Here is a 22,041-nt window from a genome sequence, read left to right as displayed (position 1 = left end):
CCAGACAGCCTGCATTTTCAACTCCAGACCACACACAGTGCTTTAAACCCACAAAAACAACAAATTAACCCCTGATAAAAACAGCTCATACTAAAACAAGAAACAGATAATTTTGTCACCAACAGAGGGAGCCAAAGTGCCAAATAAGAAAATCCCCGTGGTAACAGAGTAAAAACCAATTCACACTGCTGTAAACGACAGCAGGTTATAACACACAGCTTAAAGTGCAAACTAAATACCACTGGGGCTGCTACAACAGGCGTCGGAGCCAGCTGCACGGGAGGAGACGGGGCTACAGCCGTAACCGCGGGGTGCGACGTGACCCAAGCTGTAAACTCCGCCATGCACGCACAACCCGGGTGGAGAGCACCCGCAACTGATCCCGGATCAACTCCAACATCTGCTGCAGCCTTCCCGGCAAAAATACCGTCTCTGCTTCCGCTGGTCCATTGTTAAATGGCCAGAGACTACTGTTATGTGTCGGACGCGGTTGGAGTACCGACACAGCATTTGACAGGACCCAGCACGAAATAAGCAGAGCATGGTTCAAAGGATAACAGAATTTAATAATCATAGTGAGTGCAATGATAAACAACCAAAAATGTCTACGGTCTGGTGAGGTGAAAACACGGCGCGCTCTCAGCAGCGCAAACGGTCCGGAGCCACAGCAGTTCGGACCCAGGGACCCCGCCGACACCCCCCAGGTGGCCGCGAAAAACCGAGTCTGTGAAGAAAGAAAACATGAGGTGAGTCCAACACCTCACCACCCAGAGAGACACAGCTCAAAAGGTGCACACAATCAGCAAACACTTCCTGGCTTAAATATATCTCAGCTTCTCACCCTGCAGGCACGGAACAACTCAGTTCAAATCTCCACTGCAGCAGAAGCTGATTAGACAATTAGCATAACGTGACAGCTCAATACAAGAAGGTGTGAGGGACACCAAATCCACTGTCATTACTTCATAAAAGTCACCAAAACCAAATTACCTCAGGAAGTGTGCTGAAGAGCGTGAGACCTCACCCAATCCTCCTTCACAGACTGTGGCGTCAAACCTGGAGCGGTCTCTGTGTCCGTAATGGTGAGATTGTTCTCCTGACGTCGATCTCCCACGTCTGCTCACAAGGTCGAGTCTCTGGCAATCACACACTGTGCATTCAAGGCTTAAATGCAGCAATCTCTGATCAAGACAGAATACACCACAGCTGTGAGTCCTGATGACCTGCACATGAAAACAAGCCTCAGGTGTTCAGGGTGAGGTCCTAATGCTCAGCCACTCAGTCCTGAATGCATACCACCTGGTGGGAAAAACAGAAACCAAGCCAGCCAAACACCCCAGCACACAACAGATCCTCTCCCCATCTTTGCTTGTGAATGGCTGAGCCTTTTGGAGATGCTCCTTTTATACCCAATCATGACACTCACCTGTTTCCAGTTAACCTGTTCACTTGTCAAATGTTCCAAACAGGTGTTCTTTGATCATTCATCAACTTTCCCAGTCTTTTGTGGCCACTGTTCCAGCTTTTTTGAAATGTGTTGCAGGCATCCGTTTCAAAATGAGCAAATATTTGCACAAAAACAAACACGTCTATCAATTTGAACATTAAATATCTTGTATTTGTGGTGTATTCAGTTGAATATAGGTTGAAGAGGATTTGCAAATCATTGTATTATGTTTTTATATACATTTCACACAGCGTCCCAACTTCCTTGGAATTGGGGTGGTAGTTAATGGTAGGCTAATCCACTGGTATGTTCAAGCATCAAAGGAGGGTTTCCATGCACAAATAGTTTTTGTTTTTTTTGTCACAATCTTCTCTATTTTGTTTTTCATCTGTCACATCACAGGCTATCCATCCATTCTTTGTCAACACTTGTGCTGGGCCCACACAGGTACTTGTGTGCTGTAAGTGCAGGGATGTGGGACCTAGTTGCATTCCCAGTGGTTTTTTTTTGACATGGCTGAATAATATTCAAGACAGTCACGTTATCCATTGATATGTTTTATGTAGTCCTGAAAATATATTATGATAAAGTGTCATTTCAGGCTCATGGCCTGCCTGCAGTGCAGTTTCAGTTTTGGCTTGTTCCTCAAACATGACTTTCTCTTCCCCAATTTCTTCATGAATGTCCTGCAGTGATCCTGTGGGGGTTCTTTTCTGTGGAGAGGTCCTCTATTCTGGCACTTGCATCGCTCCTCATTTCATCCAAAACAGCAGGTCGTGATCCTACTTCTACTTGTCCATGAAGTCCCTGTCTTTGTAGCGGGAATCAAATTGCCTCAAGGCGGTGCCAAATTGTGGGGGACCCATCAGTAGGAGAGGCCACTGCAGAACTAATCTTTCTAGTCAGTTGAGGGATGATCACAGTTTCTCCAGTTCCTCGCTAATTTACCATCAAAATGCAGAGGGCTCCAAGTTAACAGGCATGTACACCAAGTTCCCTATTAGGCTGTCACATTCATTCTGGTTGCAATGTCTTGTGGAAGTAATTTGATTGCCATACCAAGCATCTTTGGTTCAACTTGTGGGCTACTGCATGTAAGATTAATTCAAAGCTATTGTCTTTCACATCGTCTGATGCAGGACACTTTTATGCACAGCCGTTTACTGTGTGTGTCATGCATGGTGAACTTGGCATACCTCCATCACGGCCGTTGCCATGCATTGTCTCAGAACATGGTATGCATGCTGTCTTCTGGCATCTTCCATTTTTCCAAACAGGCTGTCAACATTTGCCGTTTGAGACAGCATTTTAAACTGACAGTCGTTCCTTAATGGTTAATGCAATTTTTGTTGAACCCTTGGAAAATAAATTTAAAGTCTGTACTTCATGTGCATGTTTGTTGTTTCCTTTTGACTACACTGTGGTGTACACAGGCAGAAGATGAAAAAATAAATAAAATCCACTATCCAAATACTCCTGCACCTGACTGTATATGCTCTAGTATTTTCAACCATATCAAACACAAGTGAGTGAATGGGCATCACAGTGTTTTTACTCATAAACAGTATTTAAATAAGATGAAAATAAGTAAAACTTGAATTATTTCTGAGTTCCTTGTTTATTATCCTTTGAAATTCTGCATTGCTTCCTGACTTTGATTTTGGTGTTAAAAAGCAGATGATGATGAACTGATTACACAGTTGTTAACTTTGATGCACCAGATCAATCAATGTTTTGCTCTTGTAAAATATGACAAACATGTCTGAACCTGGTGAACACAGGCAGCACAGGGTCTGTACTTGCACTGCCATGTATGTTGCATGACGTTTAGCGTAGCTTGTGTCTCCCCCCACTCCAAATTTTATATGTAGACCTAGGTTAAAGCACAGGACTGCCCCAGACTATCTTAAAGTTGGAATTTGTAAGCTGAGTAACTGTATTATCACTCGGCTTGGTACGAGGCAACAAGAGTCCTTCCCTCGACTTGTTCACAAAGTGTCTGGAGTTTGCTCAAACGTTTCCTGGCTCAATTTATGACACCTCAGGAAAACTTTGATAGTCCCTCGCTCCAAACTGCATGTTAGGTCCAGTCAATACCAGTGCATACAGAATTTATTTGAGAGTGTAATGAAACCTGTCCAATTCAGAGAACTTTCAAACCCAGAACTGGACATTTCCGGGAATAACATCACCATAAACAAAGGATACCTTATCACCAAACGCAGACAGATGTGTGACCAATATAGGGATGGAACCAGAGTGCCCCCTTTGGACCAGTTGTGAAAGCACACGGACCTCCCCAACACGAATACACTTTTAACAAAGAAAAGAAGAAAACTAAAATAATCAACCTAAAAGATAGAATTTATATTCCAAGTTAATCATTTATACATTTCTTTCATGTGATAAGGGTTCCTTTGTATAATGTGTCATTGCATGCTTCAGTGTTATCTGTTTATTATTAGTGAATATCATATTTAATTGTACACAATATTTAACCTGTTCCATCCTAGTGTATTTTCTTTCCTTTCTTGTGAAAGCGAAATTTGGTGTCAAGTGGGTGGAGCTTATGATCATGTGCAAAGCTTTCTTTAAAAGAACTCTGCAACAAAGAAATTCTCTTTAGGGTCACCCCTTTGAGTCTGGTCTGCTTGAGGTTTCTTTCTCAGAGGAAGTTATTGCTCTACACTGCTGCTCTGGGGGTTCGTAAGGTTAGACCTTACTTGCACCTTGAGGCAACTCTGTTGTGATGTGGCGCTGTATAAATGAAAATAAATTGAAATTGAAATTTTAGTTCTTTACGCTCTTATGCTTTACACTCTTGCTTCTTGGCTCTTGCTCTTTTAGCCTTTTTTGTTCTCATTTTTTTGTCTCTTTTTGTCTTAGCTTGTGGCTTTTGCTACAGTTTTCTTTCTTTTTCCCATATTTATCTGTTAGCTATGTCTTTTGAACCAGCCTTGGAATGTCACTTATTTTGAAAGTTGACTGTAAGGCATAAGTCATCTGCATTTTAAACATAACATCCAAGCCAAGTTTTTCAAATTAAGAGCGGATTTATGAGTTTCCAAATTGTTTTTTTTTCTTCTCAATGCTAAAAGCTTCACATTATCTTTAATAATTTTTCCTCCACAACTTTCTTTTCCAAGTGCTGAGCCTTTTTAAATTTTTACAAAGACTTTAAATTGATTTTCCATGATTTTTGGAAGCTGTCGGCGCATTTTTGACAGCAAACACCAGTCGTCTTCCTTCTGGGTCGTTAACTTCAACAGAGCTGCTGAACTCCCGTGTTGGGTCTTGCTGGGAAAACGAGAAGCACCCATACCTGTAGTCACCTGGGAGACCCACTGGGTTAACCCTACACAGATCGGTAAAGGAGGCCAACAAACGGCCGACCAGGAAACCGGACCTGATCGAACCTCTCCACTTCACCCACTCCAAAGGGCCCAGATAAGTAAAGGTTCAAGTGTTCTGATGGTCTTTGCTGTCAGTGATGCAAAGTGGCTTTCTTTGTTTAATTTTCTCAATAATAATATCAATAATTTTGTGAACTTAAAATTCACTGCTAAATTCCAACTGTTTATTCTTATTAATTTCTATATTTATCGCCTCATTCTTTCCTTTTTCTCTTGCATTTCACGTCTCAAATGACTTTGGTAATAACACTGACTCATTATCCATATTCTGAAATTCTCACTCACGTTTGTCACCTGTAAATATGCAAATAAATGTGTAAATATTACACCAGTTGTTTGTCTTGTGTCCAGTTGAAGACAGATTGTTTAATCAGTCATACACAGAATTTATGACTTCCAGATTAAAGACTAATTAATATCAATCTCAACATTATGTTCCTGGAATTCTGGCAGGTGGTGCCCCTTTCAAGGTATTTCATTAAATTTCAGGTGTACTGATTTTTTATTTTTTTTATTTTAATTTTTTTTAGCTTATTTCCACTACACGAGACACAACACTTAAACTGCAATGTTGCTAGTCCTCATGGAGTGAAGTCTGGGAACATCTATTGGCACCACCTGTCTCTGCATTCAACACACCACAGAACCACCCTCGGACCCAGATGGCAACCAACCAGGCAGACAACTGATCCAGCTCCCACTCTCTGAAGTAACCATCTATCTGCTGCAGTGAGGTGAAATGTGGGTGTACCCTGGGCTTCTTTGCCCGCTGGGGTCCACGACTCATTTGCATCTGCATGGTGGATCATGCACAGGCAAATGCACAACATGACCAAAATACTGAAGCTGATGCTCTTTCACAATTCATGTGATACATCTAAATTGAATCCCCTTAAGCAACTGCTCATTTGACATGGTTATTCCAGCAGGACAAAAGGATCCTCTGAAGAGACAAAGTACCAAAGACATTCCTTCATTGCCTTAGGTCACTGGTTAAAGGTCTCAGTCCACTGAGCTGTAAATGGGTACTCGCCTTGGCTGGGAAAGTAACCTGCAATGTATTTGTGTACCATCCAGGTGGAGTCACATGTTCAGCCACTACATGTTACAGTGCCTGGGGATAAACACTGGCACCAGTGGTCATCAGAGCCTCTATTAGACTTACCTGATGTCTTCTTCTTGATTTGATGTCATAAAACATTAAAAATTATAAAAATCCCTAGAGTTGAAAATTTTCAGTTTATGAAACATTCGAAAGATGGTTTCCCACTTGTTCTTCTTCCCTCATTTTGTAGCCAAGGTGTTAAGTTCTTACACATCACTGAGCTCAACACAAGGGGGTTTGCTAAAGGGGAGACCCTAGGCAAATGACACCACCATATTTTCGATTTGAATGAAACATGTAAATACTGCATAGACACCATGCGACATTCACGTATCCCAAATTGTATGACTTCAGGGTCTGTAACTTTAAAGTTATGTGTCATGCCAACAGTCACAGAAGTGCCTCCAGGGGCAGACCTGACCCACAAAGAAGTTAACACAGGCAGAAACTCAAGAGAAACACAACAGAATCCACTGCCAAGTGTAGCACACAACACAGCTACACACATGATGCTAGTTGCCAGAGGTTACTCAGCTGGCATTAAAATTCCCCACCACTAAACCGTGTAACTGGCCTTAACAGCCTCTAGCCATGTCCAAGGACAAGGAGCAGCCTGTCACAGTGGGAGAGGCCAGGATGGAAAGGGTGAGGGAGCAAAGAGGTATAATTTGTTCCAAAGGTAAGAGACAAGACTGGCACAAGAAATGTGGGAGGTTTAAAAAGACATCCTGACACTGTGGATGTTTCACAATCTCATGGGAGAGAACACAGCTAGACAAAAGGGAAAGTGCAAGGGATGGGGAAGTAGAAACTGGTGTACAACTGATGTTTTATTCAGCACTTTGCCGTTGTCTTACAGATAACCCTTTACTGTAATCACCGTTATCCATTGTGGAGTATTGCTCCGATAACCCTTTGGCATCTTTCCAAGAAGCATCACACTTATACCAGATTCCTGTTAGACTGGCACTATTGCATTCTTCTCTGTGACATCACCTTTTAAATAGAAGTCATAAACTTGCTGTTTGAAAACTTGCTGTCTGGTTCACAAGGAAGACTGCAAAGCTTTGACTAACTTTGGCTTTCTAAGACCGTGACAAAGTCAACACACTGGAACATTTAATATTGTAAAGACTACAAACATATTTCCTTAAATTCAGGTTAATCTGAATTTTTCCAAAATCTCATGATGAAGCAATAGATCTGTCTTCCTGAATTTGTCCTTTTCTGTAACACTTTTGTTTGGCTGCTAATTCTTTAGAGGGACATGAATTGTAATCGATTTACTGGAATTTGTGCACAGAATGGGCCTCATGTATCAATGTTGTGCACTTGTGGCGTAAATTTACGGCGTAAACTTGAAATACACCAATGTCGCCGTGACGTGTATCAAGCAGTGCGCACCTGCCCATTTCTGGCGTACACCTGATGTGATCTTGATAAATGCGGCGGGTGGAAACGATCGTAATTATAATAAACACGCCCATAAATATTCAGACTCCGCTTCAGACATACCCTCATTTTACAACACGGAAGCCAGAAAGACGGCAATGAAAAAGAACTCCACCAATCACGATGCGTGCCAATAGAGCGTCAAAAGCGGCCGTCGTATCAATTGTTTTGTAGTATATAATCAATAAAGTGTTACAGTGGTCCCTCATTAATCGCTGGAGTTACGTTCTAAAAAATAGCCCGAAATACGCGAAACCGCGATGTTAGTCAGCGTTATTTTTTTACAATTATTATAGACGTTTCAAAGCTGTAAAACCCCTCACTACACAGTTTATACACTTTCTCAATCAGGCATGAACATTTTCTCACTTTTCTCTCGTGTGTAAACACTCTCAAAGTTGAAACCTTAGTAGGAAAATAATACCAAACTGTTTTCAGGCCCAAACATTTGTTTGAGAAATAAAAATAGAACGTTTTCCTATAAATAATTATGATGGCATTTAGAACTAACAAATGAATTTTAACGATCAACGAACGAGGTCAGACACAAGAAATTATTAATAGTGACTGACCAGTATTTCACAGATCGGGCCTCTGTGTCCTGGCGCTGCGTCTTTTTTCACTCACACCTCACTGCAGCAGGTGTCTGTTTCCAAGTGACAAACACAGTTATGAGTAGTTGTTGGCGCTCTTTTCTCTTCTGTGCAACAAGATTCTTACAAACAGATACGCAGAACACAGAACACTGTAAAAAAAAAGGCATGCAAAATTGGACTAAAACTCCGCGAGACTCCGAGGCCACGACGGTGAACGGCGTTATAGCGAGGGACCACTGTATTCTCTTTTCACATGTCAATAATTCTTGACATGTGGATATTTGCTCGCTCAATTAATAAGACACGGCTAATCTGTCAGATTTCTTATTTTTTAAAATGTATTTCTGTATTTATTTTTATTGTGACAACCGAATGGAGATGACAAAACCTGGTTGCAGCACGGGTGAATTAAGGGAATGACGAAAACTACAGTTGTTATTATCAATTTCATAGTCTAAAACGATCACACACCACATGAAGTTAAGCTCAGCGCTGCTCTGGCTCCAGGCTCGAAGTCTGGAGAAAAAGGCGAGCAGCGCTGTCTTTGCAGTCAGCGCTGTGACCACGGATCGTGCTCCATAACAATCCCGCAAAGGCGGGATTGTATTGATTATTATGTAGTATAATCAGGAAAGTGTTATTTATGTAACAGTATGCATTGATTTGTATAATGGCACTGTTTATCATGTTGATCAGTCTTCATTTTTATGTGGATTCCAGCGCTGGTTCATTTTGGTGTATAATTTACACCACCTCTCGACCTGGTGTATATTTTCAGCGCAGCGTACGCCAACGACCACATGATAAATGCCAAGTAGCGCAGCCGTTTTGGCGTACACCCCATATACTCTCTCTCTTTCTCTTTTTGCTCTGTATGCACCACTCTGCATTTAATCATTAGTGATCGATCTCTGCTCCCCTCCACAGCATGTCTTTTTCCTGGTTCTCTCCCTCAGCCCCAACCAATCCCAGCAGAAGACTGCCCCTCCCTGAGCCTGGTTCTGCTGGAGGTTTCTTCCTGTTAAAAGGGAGTTTTTCCTTCCCACTGTAGCCAAGTGCTTGCTCACAGGGGGTCATTTTGACCGTTGGGTTTTACATAATTATTGTATGGCCTTGCCTTACAATATAAAGCGCCTTGGGGCAACTGTTTGTTGTGATTTGGCGCTATATAAAAAAATTGATTGAAATTGATTGATTGAAATATCGCCGTACGCAACGTTGATACATGAGGGCCCAATGTGAGGAGGCAGTGGGACCACACTCACCATTATGCAGGTGCTGGTTTCTTTGTTGCAGTGTATCTAGTGAAGCAGATACAGAATATTTACAGAGGAATCCTTCAAATGGTGATGCAAGCACCAAATTCAGGCAGCATGGCTTATTGGTTAGCACTGCGAGAAGGTCATGCGTTCGATTCCCACCTGTGGCCTTTCTGTGTGGAGTTTGTGTGTTCTCCCCATGTTTGCATGGGTTCTCTCCGGGTGCTCTGGCTTCCTCCCACATCCAAAGACATGCAGGTTAGGTGGATTGGAAACTTAAAATTGCCAGTAGGTGTGCATGCGGGTATGAATGTGTTTGTTTGTCTATGTGTGGCCATCCTGTCCAGGGTGTACCTTGCCTTGCGCTGTGACTGCTGGGATAGGCTCCAGCCCCCCGCAACCCTTAATTGGACTAAGCAGTTGAAGATGAGTGTGGAGTGAGAGTACACCAAATTCAGCACAGACATTTCTCTCTTGAAAACATGGACTGACCACTTGAATTTTCAGTAGGCGGCCACATAGGGGTCGATTGAAGATTACACAGGGTTCAAAATTTAAAATGCTCTAATCATATTGAAAACTATACCACATTATTTGTCCTGAACGTAAATTTCCAAAAAGATATAGTTTGGACTAGCTATGACTAAACATTATGGAGTTATAGGGTAAAACAGCAATAATGGTGATTATTTGTCTATCATAATATTCCAGAAGGGTATCGTTTGAAATATCTGTAATTTATGGAGTTATGTGGTAAAACATGAAGAATAGTGACAAAGGCCAATTACAGTTTGTACAGGGGTTAAAAGTTTAAAGTTGCTCCATTTGCAAAAAAAAAAGTGATGCAAATTATTGGTTGAGTTAACAGGGTTTTAAAAAAGGAGCAGTTTTTACCACATGTCGTGCTTAGTTATGTTACGGGGTAACATATATCACACTTTCATAGAATCTGATGGACGTTCACATTGTTTGATCTTTACCAAACTTTCAACAAAGTCAAAACTATTCTTTTCATTAGTTTAACCAATAATTTGCAAAACACTTTTTTGCCAAAATTTGAGCAGCCTTAACTTTGACTCCTGAAAATTGACCTTTGTCACAATTCTTAATGTTTTATCACATAACTCCACAACAGTTACAGATATTTCAAACTATACCTTTCTGGAATATCTTTGGTCAGACAAATAATGTGGTATAGCTTTGAATATGATTGGAGCATTTTTAATTTTTGACCATGACCTAATTCCTCAATTGACTTACCTCGCTGCCCATTGAAAATGCAAGTGTCTTGAGTTTCATGCTTGCATCACCATTTGAAGGATTGCTTATCTGCTGTACTAATGAGAATTACCCTCTGTTAGCATCTTGTGTCCTGCTGAGAGACATTTATTACAGCACAACAACAGATGTTTAATTCTCCCAGAAAAAAGGCATCAAGCAGTGATTGTTTGGCAGATGTGTAATCCTGTTTCTCAGGCTGAGTCTTGTGTGATGTGAGGCTGGCTGGCTGGCTGGCTTTTTAATAATGATTTAATGTTTAGGTACGTTTTGCACTGCCAATGGGGCTGTCCAAAAACAAGATAAAAACACTAAATCTGAGGGAAACTGTCTTGGACAGATAATTTCCCTTGACAAGATGTGTTAGAAGTGTTTGATACTTTATCTTGGTTTAAGGGTTAATTTCTTATTTTAAGTTTCAACATGCATATTTCTAGATTTCAGAGTCTGAATTCAAGACGCCTTGTCAAGTGAAATTATCTGTCCATGCAGCATGGTAATTTCCCTCAGATTTGGTGTTTTTATCTTGTTTTTAGACACCCCATTTTTGCAGTGTGGGATCTACACATCAACCTTTTAAATGAGTTTTATTTTGACTTTTGCGTCCCGAAGGGTCTTATTTTCAAAGAACTGTATACTTACCCCCTTTTTTTGTGTGTGTGTATTCAAAGCGCTGCACTTTTTCCACCTTTTGTTCTGTTACAGCCTTATTCCAAAATGGATGAAATATTTTTTTCCCTCAAAATTCTACTGACAATACCCCATAATGACAATGTGATTTTTTTTTTTGTGATATTTGCGAATTCAAGAAATCACACGTACATAAGTATTCACAGCCTTTGCCATGAAGCTCAAAATTGAGCTCAGGTGCATCCTGCTTCCACTGATGATCCTTGAGATGTTTCTGTAGCTTAATTGGAGTCCACCTGGGGTAAATTCAGTTGCATGTCAGAGCACAAACCAAACATGAAGTCAAAAGAATTGTCTGTCGACTTCCAAGACAGGACAGGCACAAATCTGGGGAAGGGTACAAAAACACTTCTGCTGTTTGAAGGTCCCAATGAGCACAGTGGCCTTCATCATCTGTAAATGGAAGACGTCCGCATGCACCAGGACTCTTCCTAGAGCTGGCCACTCATCTAAACTGAGCAATTATGGGAGAAGGGCTTTAGTCAGGCAGGTGACCAAGAACCCAATGGTCACTCTGTAAGACCTCCAGCATTCCTCTGTGGAAAAAGAAGAACATTCCAGAAGGGCAACCATCTCTGCAGCAATCCACCAATCAGGAGTTTGCCAAAAATCATCTGAAGGACTCTGACTATGATAAACAAAATTCTCTAGTCTGATGAGACAAAGATTGAGCTCTTTGGTGTTAATGCTGGTCGTCATGTTTGTAGAAAACCAGGTATCATCCCTACAGTGAAGCATGGTGATGGCAGCACTATCCTGTGGGAATGATTTTCAGCAGCAACAACTGGGAGACTAGTCAGGATTGAGGGAATGATGATTACAGCAATGTACAGAGACATCCTGGATGAAAACCTGCTCCAGAGTGCTCTTGACCTCATCCTGGGGTGACAGTTCATCTTTCAGCAGGACAGTGACCCCAAGCACACATCCAAGATATCAAAGGAGTGGCTTCAGGACAACTCTGTGAATGTCCTTGAGTGGCCCAGCCAGAGCCCAGGCTTGAATCCAATTGAGCATCTCTGGAGAGATCTGAATGTCTGTGCACCAATGTCTGTGCACCAATGCTCTCCATCCAACCTGATCGAGCTTGAGAGGTGCTTCCAAGAGGAATGGGCAAAACTGCCCAAAGATAGGTGCACCAAGCTTGTGGCATCATATTCAAGAAAACCTGAGGCTGTAAATGCTGCCAAAGGTGCATCAACAAAGTACTGAGCAAAGGTGTTTTATTTTTAATAAATTTGCAAAAAAATAAAAACATTTCTCATGTTCTCTTCATGGGGTGATGGTGAGAGTAGAATTTTGAGGGGAAAAAAGTAATTGTTCCATTTTGGAATAAGGCTATAACATAACAAAATGTGGAAAAATTGAAACGCTGTGAATAATTTTCGGACACACTGTACACACACACATACAAACATATATATATATATATATATATATATATATATATATATATATATATATATATATATATATATATATATACACAAGGTCTATTAGAAAAGAAACCGACCTTTTTATTTTTTTCAAAAATTATATGGATTTGAATCACTTGCGATTACATCAGACAAGCTTGAACCCTCGTGCGCATGCGTGAGTTTTTTCACGCCTGTGAGTTGTCATTCGCCTGTGTGCAGGCTTTGAGTGAGCACTGGTCCACCCCTCCCGTCAGAATTCCTTTGTCTGAGAACTTCCTGAGAGACTGGCGCTTTTCTTGATCAAAATTTTTTCAGAAACTGTAAGGCACATCCAAGTGGACACCATTCGAGAAATTCAGACAGTTTTCGGTGAAAATTTTAACGGCTGATGAGAGATTAAGGAGTGTTACTATCACTTTAAGGACAGCCCATGGCGCCGGACGGCGCGCCGTGCCCCGAGCCACCGTTGTCAGCCTGTTTCGAGCTGAAAACTTCCAAATTTAAGCCTCTGTTGACCCAGGACGTCGTGAGAGAGCAGAGAAGTTTCAGAAGAGGTCGGGATCAGCAGTTTATCCGGACATTCCACTGTTAAAGGAGATTTTGTAATGAAAGACGTGCGGATGGATTCGCGCGTCGGCATGCAGCCGCTCATCGCACGGCGCCACAGAAAAACACCTCCGTGTTGATAACCATTCGTAAGATTCAGGCGGTTTTCGATGGCTTTCAGTCGAGTGAGTATCCGAGAAATTGTTTAACAGCTGGGCATGTTCAAACTTGTCCTGTGAGACTTCCAACGGAGGTGTTTTCCTGTGGCGCCGTGCCATGAGCGGCTGGGTGCCGACGCGTGAATCCGTCCGCACGTCTTTCATTACAAAATCTCCTTTAACAGTGGAATGTCCGGATAAACTGCTGATCCCGACCTCTTCTGAAACTTCTCTGCTCTCTCACGACATCCTGGGTCAATAGAGGCTTAAATTTGGAAGTTTGCAGCTCGAAAAAGGCTGACGACGGTGGCTCGGGGCGTGGTGCGCCATCCGGCGCCGTGGGCTGTCCTTAAAGCGATAGCAATACTCCTTAATCTCTCATCAGCCGTTACAATTTTCACCAAAAACCGTCTGAATTTCTCGAATGGTGTCCACTTGGATGTGCCTTACAGTTTCTGGAAAAAATTTTGATCAAGCAAAGTGCCAGTCTCTCAGAAAGTTCTCAGACAAAGGAATTCCGAAGGGAGGGGTGGACCAGTCCTCACTCAAAGCCTGCCCACAGGCGAATGACGCAACCGACAGGCGTGAAAAACTCACGCATGTGCACGAGGGTTCAAGCTTGTCTGACGCAATCACACGTGATTCAAATCCATATAGTTTTTGAAAAAAATAATAAGGTCGGATACTTTTCTAACAGACCTCGTATATATGCTTCTTGGAACAACATCTTATGGACAGGAAACCGTTCCACACATTGTGGACTAAAGAGGAATCAGTTGCCCTTGGCCCTACACTATTTGGTTTTTGGATGTTAGGGGTGACTTGTGGATTGGCGTGGCAGAACTCTATCCCAGTGATATGAATCTTCCAGGAATTTGTGAAAATCTGGATATTTACTTCTGTGGCAAACGCTTCCAGGTTATTTTTGTTTTCCTGGTGCGCATCTAAATTTTATGTTTGTATGTGTAAAATCGGTTGATCTGTCTCTGAGCAGTGGTGGGCACAGTTCCGCTAACCGCTAATGAGCAAAGCTTACTTTTTGTTTGTGGATTCGCCTTTTAGCTAACTTCAAAAACTATCAGCGGACCAATTAGCTTCCACTAAATTTAGTTTCGCTAACTCTTAGTCCGCTGACATTTTTCATGCTGCAAGTAAAGCTGAATGGTCAAAAACATTTGTAAACCCTAAAATCACACATTCCTGTCTGTTATATGTTTTACAGCAGTGAGGCAGCTGTGAGAAGCTGAGCTCAACCCGACCCCAGCAGATGGGACCTGGCTGCCCTGCTGCTCGAAAGAGAGAGAGGGAGAGAGAGAGAGAGAGAGAGAGAGAGAGAGAGAGAGAGAGAGAGAGAGAGAGAAAGAAAACAATTTACATTCAACATACACTGTCCCAGACGTGTGGTAAAACACATAAACAGCAAAGCAGGTTTGTTTGACTTATGGTTTGATTTAATACCCAAACTAATTCCGGCCATTTTATTGATTTTTAATGTCAATTCTGTCAATTTTACAAATTGAAAATATCACAAATATCTTTTAGTTTTAAATTAATGCACTAATTCTGAAGGTTTGAGCATTAAAACTCACAGATGCCAAAAGACATTATGGGAAAATGAGCCTCATCACAGCTTGGTTGGTTTATTTGTTAAACAAACAAACAAACAAACAAAAACAAGAAACATGTTAATGTAATGTGTGTGTTGGTCTTTACAAATAAATGTGTATTTGTAAAAATGTTATTTGTTTTTCATTTGTAAAAAAGGCATTTGCAAAACTGAAAATTCTGTGATTCAGCCCACCACATGGCGTGTTCTATGGATTTTGACCCAAAATACAAAGAACACTCCCATCTACTGGATGGGAGTATAACAAGCATTCAACTGTCACATGGTCACCATTCAGTGCAATGAATCACACTTAACAGCGTTAACATTAATATCAATAAACCATTCGGAATCAGTTTGATTTTTAAATCGAACCATAAGTCAAACCTGCTTTGCTTTTTATGCTTTTTGCCACAGATCTGGGGCAGTGTATGTTGAATGTAAATTACTCTTCCTCACAGCAGTGGGCAGGGCGCACAAAGACAGAAGCTCTGCCTCATTTTTTGTGTTGGGTTTGTGATTGCCTTTGATTCTACTCAGTCAGCGGTGACTCAAAACTGGCTTGTCAGTAGCTGATAGTGTACCACAGTCAGTACTAAAAGTTAGTGGTTAGCTGTATCTTCCACTAATTTGTTTTTCAGTTTCAGTTTATCCTTATAAAAGTTAACTTTTCAGTTAGCAAATTAGAGGTTATCGAAGCTAACTTTGTGGTTAGGTTTGCCCACTACTGCTGATGAGATGCCATAGTGGATATGAAGTCTCATATTTTTACACCCTGTCAGATCCCCCCCCCCTGTTTTTCAGACAATATGAATAACACAATTTTTTGTGGGGTGAAGTTTTTGTGTTATTTGTAGTCTCTGCAAAATGCCCCCCACCCCCCAAAACAACACAAAAATTTGTCCTCAACATATTGTGATTTACAGGATGAGGGTGCTGGGAGTAAAATGACAACTGTGTCTGACAGAAACTACGAATGACACGTGGCAAAAAGGGAACGTTCTCGGCGTTTCTGCTCAAGCACAAAAATCAGGTGGAACCAGGTCTGGACTGACTTGTAGAAAAGGAAAACGGCTGGTGCAACACAGAAGTGCGTGCAAAAAAAATTAAGGTGCCAGAAACATTGAAAACTAACGTTTCAATGTAAAAATGACATCTTCCTCAGAGTACTTGAAAGACCCGGATGGTGCAGCCTTAAATACTAACAAGGGCCAGATGTCATCATGTGTAAAGGGGGCATGAACCATCCATCAATCAAGGCACTGTGCTCACTTCATAGTTAGAGATACACCATCCCAATAAAAAAACAAAAAAACAAGCATAAACTAGGACTGCAAGCAGTCATATACGGGCCCTCATTCCGTGCGACCGCCTACCGAGGACAGCGCGTCCCATTGTGACCAGATGTTGGCATGTGCGTAGAGGGGCAGCCACTCATCACACAGTTCAAATTTCAAGCAAATCACACAATGCATGAAGGAGTTATGACATGTTGATAGTTCATCCACTAGGGGGCGCTCAGTGTGCAAACAGAAGGGCAAGGTGTGGTAAGGGGGTGACCCTCATTACACATGTGAAGTTTCAAATTAATCAGTTAAAGCATGAAGAAGTTATGACCAGTTAATTGTTCATCCAATAGGGGGCGCTCAGACACAAACAGAGGGGCCAGGTGTGTTCAGAGGCCAACTGTCATCACACGTGAAGTTTCAAGTCAATCAGTTAAAGCATGAAGGAGTTATGACCAGTTGATTGTTCATCCACTAGGGGGCGCTCAGAGCACAAACAGAGGGGTCATGTGTGTTCAGGGGCCAACTGTCATCAAACGTGAAGTTTCAAGTTAATCAGGCAAAGCATGAAGGAGTTATCATGACTTCATGTTCCATGGCGAAGGGTCAAAATGGCGGCGCCATAGCGACCACACCCTTCAACATAGAGAAAAGCTTTCGATTACTTTTGATCAGTATCATGTCTGGATGCTGTGAAAGAAATTTGAAGTGCATTGGACAAAATCCCTAGGAGGAGTTTGTTCAATTACAACGTGTGGAAATCACGCCAAAATGAGAAGAAAATTCATAATGGCCGACTTCGTGTTTGGAGTAGACCCATGGTGCAAGAGACTTTTTTGTGCGTCTATGCAAGTCACACGTGTACCAATTTTCATCTCGCTACTCCAAAAAACCCCTATGGGGAGGGTTTTTTGAATGTTTCAAGGGGGCACTATTGAAGCATTTTGCCCCGCCCATGGGCGACGCCCCAATGAATTGTAAGAGGTTGTCGTGCTTGACCTGTGTATCAATTTTCATGATGATATGACAAAACTCATGCCGTCAAAAGGAAGAATGTAATTTCACGGTGAAGGCGATATATTCGGTACGCTGCCACACGGACGCCATTACTTGTAACGCCACAGCGATCATCGCCTACGTTCACCAACTTGTTCTGCATGTTTTAGAAGTGGAATGAACTTGATGGGATTAACTATGTGACATCAGTACCTGTTAAAGTAAAAATAGAACATTTCCTGTTACCACCAGGGGGCGCTATGGCGGAGGTGGGAAGTTAATATATGCAGACGTTCAGGGCAGAGCCCTCATCATGTTCAGCAAGGTTGAAGGATCTACAATGAAGTATGAGGTCTGTTAGAAAAGTATCCGACCTTTTTTTTTTTTTTTTGCAAAAACCTGATGGATTTGAATCACGTGTGCTTGCATGAACCAACCTTGAACCTTCGTGCACATGCGTGAATTTTTTCACGCGATTCGATATGGAATTGAATCGAAATAATCAATTCTGAATCTGAAGAATCAGAATCGAATTGGTTCTTGAAATTTGAATCAATACCCAGCCCTACTACAAAGCAGGTGAAGATGGAAATGCATTTGCCAGCAAACCAAATAAAGCTGGGGGGGGGGGGGGGGGCAATTGGTGCAGCTCCTATGGTGGTATGTAAATATCTGTATGTGGTAGGGAGAATTGGAATTGTTTGTCAACAAGTTAATTCTTTTTTTCTCTCTTTTTTTTTTATTTGGGGGTCATCACAGCAGATCAGATATTGATCTGCATGTTCATTTGGAAGTTTTAAGCTGAATGCTCTTCCTGAGGCAACTCTGCATTACATTGTGAAAGGGCACTGCTGGTCTTGAACCAGGAATCTTCTGCTTCAGAAGGAAGTGTACGAACTGCTTGTCTACCATGCTGCCCTAGAGTAGTTAATCAGTGATCAGGAAAAATAAATGCAACTTCTTTTATGTTGAAATGCTGAAATTTAGTAATTTAATACTTAATTCAAAAAGCTCTCCATTGTAAATTACAAAATAAATAAATACATAAATAAATAAATAAAAATAGTGAAATGCATTTATTTTGTTAGACTGAGGGTTTTACAGCATGGCTTCCTGCTTAACATAAGCATAACTCCTTTTAAATGTTTTTCTTTGATTGATGAGTGATCAAGGGTTTTGGAGGAAAGTCATTGGAAAAATTCTTTTGAATTACCAATCCACAGCATAAGCGCAGTGTTTCTCCATCCTGGTCCAGGAGTAGATCGAAGCATGCAGTGTTGCCAGCACCATGAATGATGAGATGCAGAAGAACAATGTGTAGCCTCTAGCAGTAGGTAGTTTTTTCTTTCTGCTGAAATCTGTGGAGAAAGGAAGCAGATGGTAAAATAAGCTGTGCCATAAATAACACTGCAGCCAGAGCTCCTGCAGACATGGTGATGAGACATGATGGGCTCCGGGTATGCCTCATCCTCGGATGTCAGCTGAGCTTTTTCTAAACTTAACAGAAATGCAGCTTTTGGATATGTTAAAGATTGTGACATGTCCCATGAGGCATCACCATCACTGTCATTTTAAGCAAATCATTATTATTCCTTTATTATTCAGACATTGTTTTGTATAATTTCTTTTAGAGGCAGGAAAGGGAGAAGTAAGAACTCTTGTGATGCCTGTCAGAACTCACCATAATTATTTATGTAGACATTAAAAATATGAATGTGATATGACAATATATCATTGAGACAAAGACATGCTTGATGGGCACATTGTGGACTATGTCAATTGGCAGAGGACTTTTGTTGAATTATTGTTTAAATCTGGTACCAGGTACAGTAAGGTTGATCATGCTACAGACTTAGGGCTAGGGCTCTTTGCTTTAATGTTTCTTTGGTTTCCTCATTTTTGTTCTTCATCAACCCCGTAACATGATAATTAAACATGATAAATTGGGCGAATTATTCCTTTTATAAAATGCTATTAACCAATAATTTGCATAATTTTTTACCAAAACTGGAACAACTTTAACTTTTGACAAACTGAAACTGAACTTTGTCACCATTTTTGCTGTTTTTACCCTGGAATTCCAGAACATTCAGTCATAGATAGTCCAAGCTATATACTTTTTCGAATCGTTATGATCAGACAAATAATCTGATATAGTTTTCAACATGATTGGAGCATTTTTAAATTTTTGACCCTGTGTAATTCCTTATTGACCCTGTCGGCCATTAGAGGTCAGCTCTAGAATGGCTCTATATCTGAAAAGAAACACTAATTTAGAATGCGTATGCCAAATTCTATACTTTTATCACAAAATACATAATTGTTATGGAAATTTTAGTTAAGCTGCACCACTACATGGTTTGAAGTGTCTATTTAGGAATCCAGAGAACCAGGTGATAAAGAAAAGTAAAACATGCATCATCTATATATTAAAAGCAAAGTGGGCTCTGTGTGTGTATGTGTAACTTCGATCATGAAGAAACTGGGGAGAGCTGACATTTGCCGTTTGGTATATTTATGTATTTTGGCTCAAGGATGAACGCTGCAAAAATGGAAAGTTGACAGGACTAACATTTTTGGAGAAATTAAGGATATTACTGTAATTTCCGGACTATAGAGTGCAGCTGAATATTAGCCACACCCACCAATTTTAAAAAGAAAAAGAAATTGTACATAAATAAGCCGCACTTGTCTATAAGCCACGCGTCTCCACATTATAACATGAGATATTTACACAAAGATGTTAGAAAGAATTTTTTTAAACTTTTAATTAAATACGTACCGTAAATGCTCTTTTCACCCTGAAGTGTTACACGTCACCCAGTGCGCGCATGGTGTCTCTGCTCCCCATGGAGAACTGAGTAATTTTAACTTTTTCTTGGGATGTCATCGTGTGCAGCCAGGATCGAATGGAGTCTGTGGTAAATGAGACGCTAATGAGGCACTGTGACTTTTTTGAGTTGTTGCTCCAAGACAGAGAACCAGTTTGGAAGGGTGGGGGGAGAAGGCTCCACTCCACTAACTGATCTGATGACGCAAAGCGCCGGAGAGGGACTTTTCTTCAGCCACTACACAGAATAAAGTATGATTAATCCACTAAAATGAACAGATAAGACCTTATATTTACGCTGTGTGTGAATTTACACCACATGAGGAGCGCAGCTTTCAGGAAATCAATTGACAGCATCAATTGACGTATTTCAACTTATGAAGCCTGTAAAAATCCATAAGTTAGCCGCATCATTGTTAAAGTCCAGTGTTCAAAGCGTGTGAAAAAAGTAGCAGCTTATAGTCCGTAAATTACGGTAGGTAACAACGGTGAACAACGGACATTGATATCACCATTAATCAGTCCCTGGTAACCAGACAAGCTCTGAACAAAGGAAATATCTCAACCTTGCCAGTTGTAAAACATGACATCAACTAAATGTGCCAAATAATAATACAATTATTCACAAAACTTTCTCATTTGAATTTCCTGCAATTTCAGTTAAAATCATGATAGAAACTTTGCATAATTTATTACCAACCTTGAAAAATGTCAGCTATTTATTTTATAAACACTACCCAATCTAGAGCCCGTGGATCCCCACGGGTAATGCATCAGTTCCATAAGATCAATGGAAAAATTCACTGTTTTTGTTATATTAAAGCTATAGGACTACCCAAATTTCACTAAAGTGACAAACTTTAGTTTCTCCTGAAATCCAACCATTATACTGTCAGCTTATTTTTGAAATGTAAAATCACAACTCATTTTACTCAAGAGAACATTTTTATCTGTGGGGAATTCTAAAACAAATTTTCTTTTCTTTTAAACACGTCTGCAGAAGGATGTGTGTGCATGCATGACGTGTGTGCATGAAAACACTGGTAGTTACCTTGATGCGATGGGTGACGCTGACGTTGATGAAATGTCTGTAAATCACTCCAGAGGTGTTATCAGGTCACAAAAGCAATAGTTCAAGGCTGTCTGTTCCTTTGGAAATTTTACCCTTAAGGGGAATGTTTTATACATTTTTTTAAAGACAGTGTGAATTTTGATTGTATTGGAAATATCATTATGAATCCCTTATTTAAAGGCTAATGAATAAAATTATAGTGGTGCCAATCAAAATTAGTTTCATACCTTAAATCTCAAGCTCAGGGGCCCTACACCTTGAAGCAAATGTCACACATTGCATTGTTTTAAGTATTCAGCTGTTGCTTCCTAAAATCCTTTTTTTTTCAAAACTGAACAATGGAAGTCTAAAAATAAAACAGCAAAAATGGGAGCAATGAATTAGTTGGAGTCTTATGTCTAAAATATTACAAAATTGAAAAGATGCCAAGGGCAGAATATCCTTCAATTTCAGATTTGGACTAACAGTATTTTTGCATGTTTGAGGCTCAATGACTTATAAAGCAACAATTTTATTAGCACATAGCATTTTTACGTCTGCCAAGGATGTAATAAAATCATTGACATTTATTTATTTGTTTATCTGTCTGTCTGTTAGCAGGATTATGCCAAAACGACTGCACAAATTTTGATGAACTTTTTACCACAGATAGATAGTGAAATGTACCTTCAAGGACTCTGTTAAATTTTGGAGGGGATCCGGATTCTGGATCAAGAGTTCAGTTCAATTTATTAATTCAGTTATTTTATTATTATTTATTTTTTTCATTTATATCACTCCAAATCACAACAAAGCTGTCTCAAGGTGCTTCACACAAGTATGGTCAAACCGTACCAACCTCTAGATCAAGTATACAGGTGACAGTGTTGAGGAAAAACTCAGTCTGATG

Source organism: Thalassophryne amazonica, chromosome 4, assembly GCF_902500255.1.
Source record: "Thalassophryne amazonica chromosome 4, fThaAma1.1, whole genome shotgun sequence".
NCBI classification, from domain to species: domain Eukaryota; kingdom Metazoa; phylum Chordata; class Actinopteri; order Batrachoidiformes; family Batrachoididae; genus Thalassophryne; species Thalassophryne amazonica.
Note: the sequence above shows the minus strand (reverse complement) of the source record.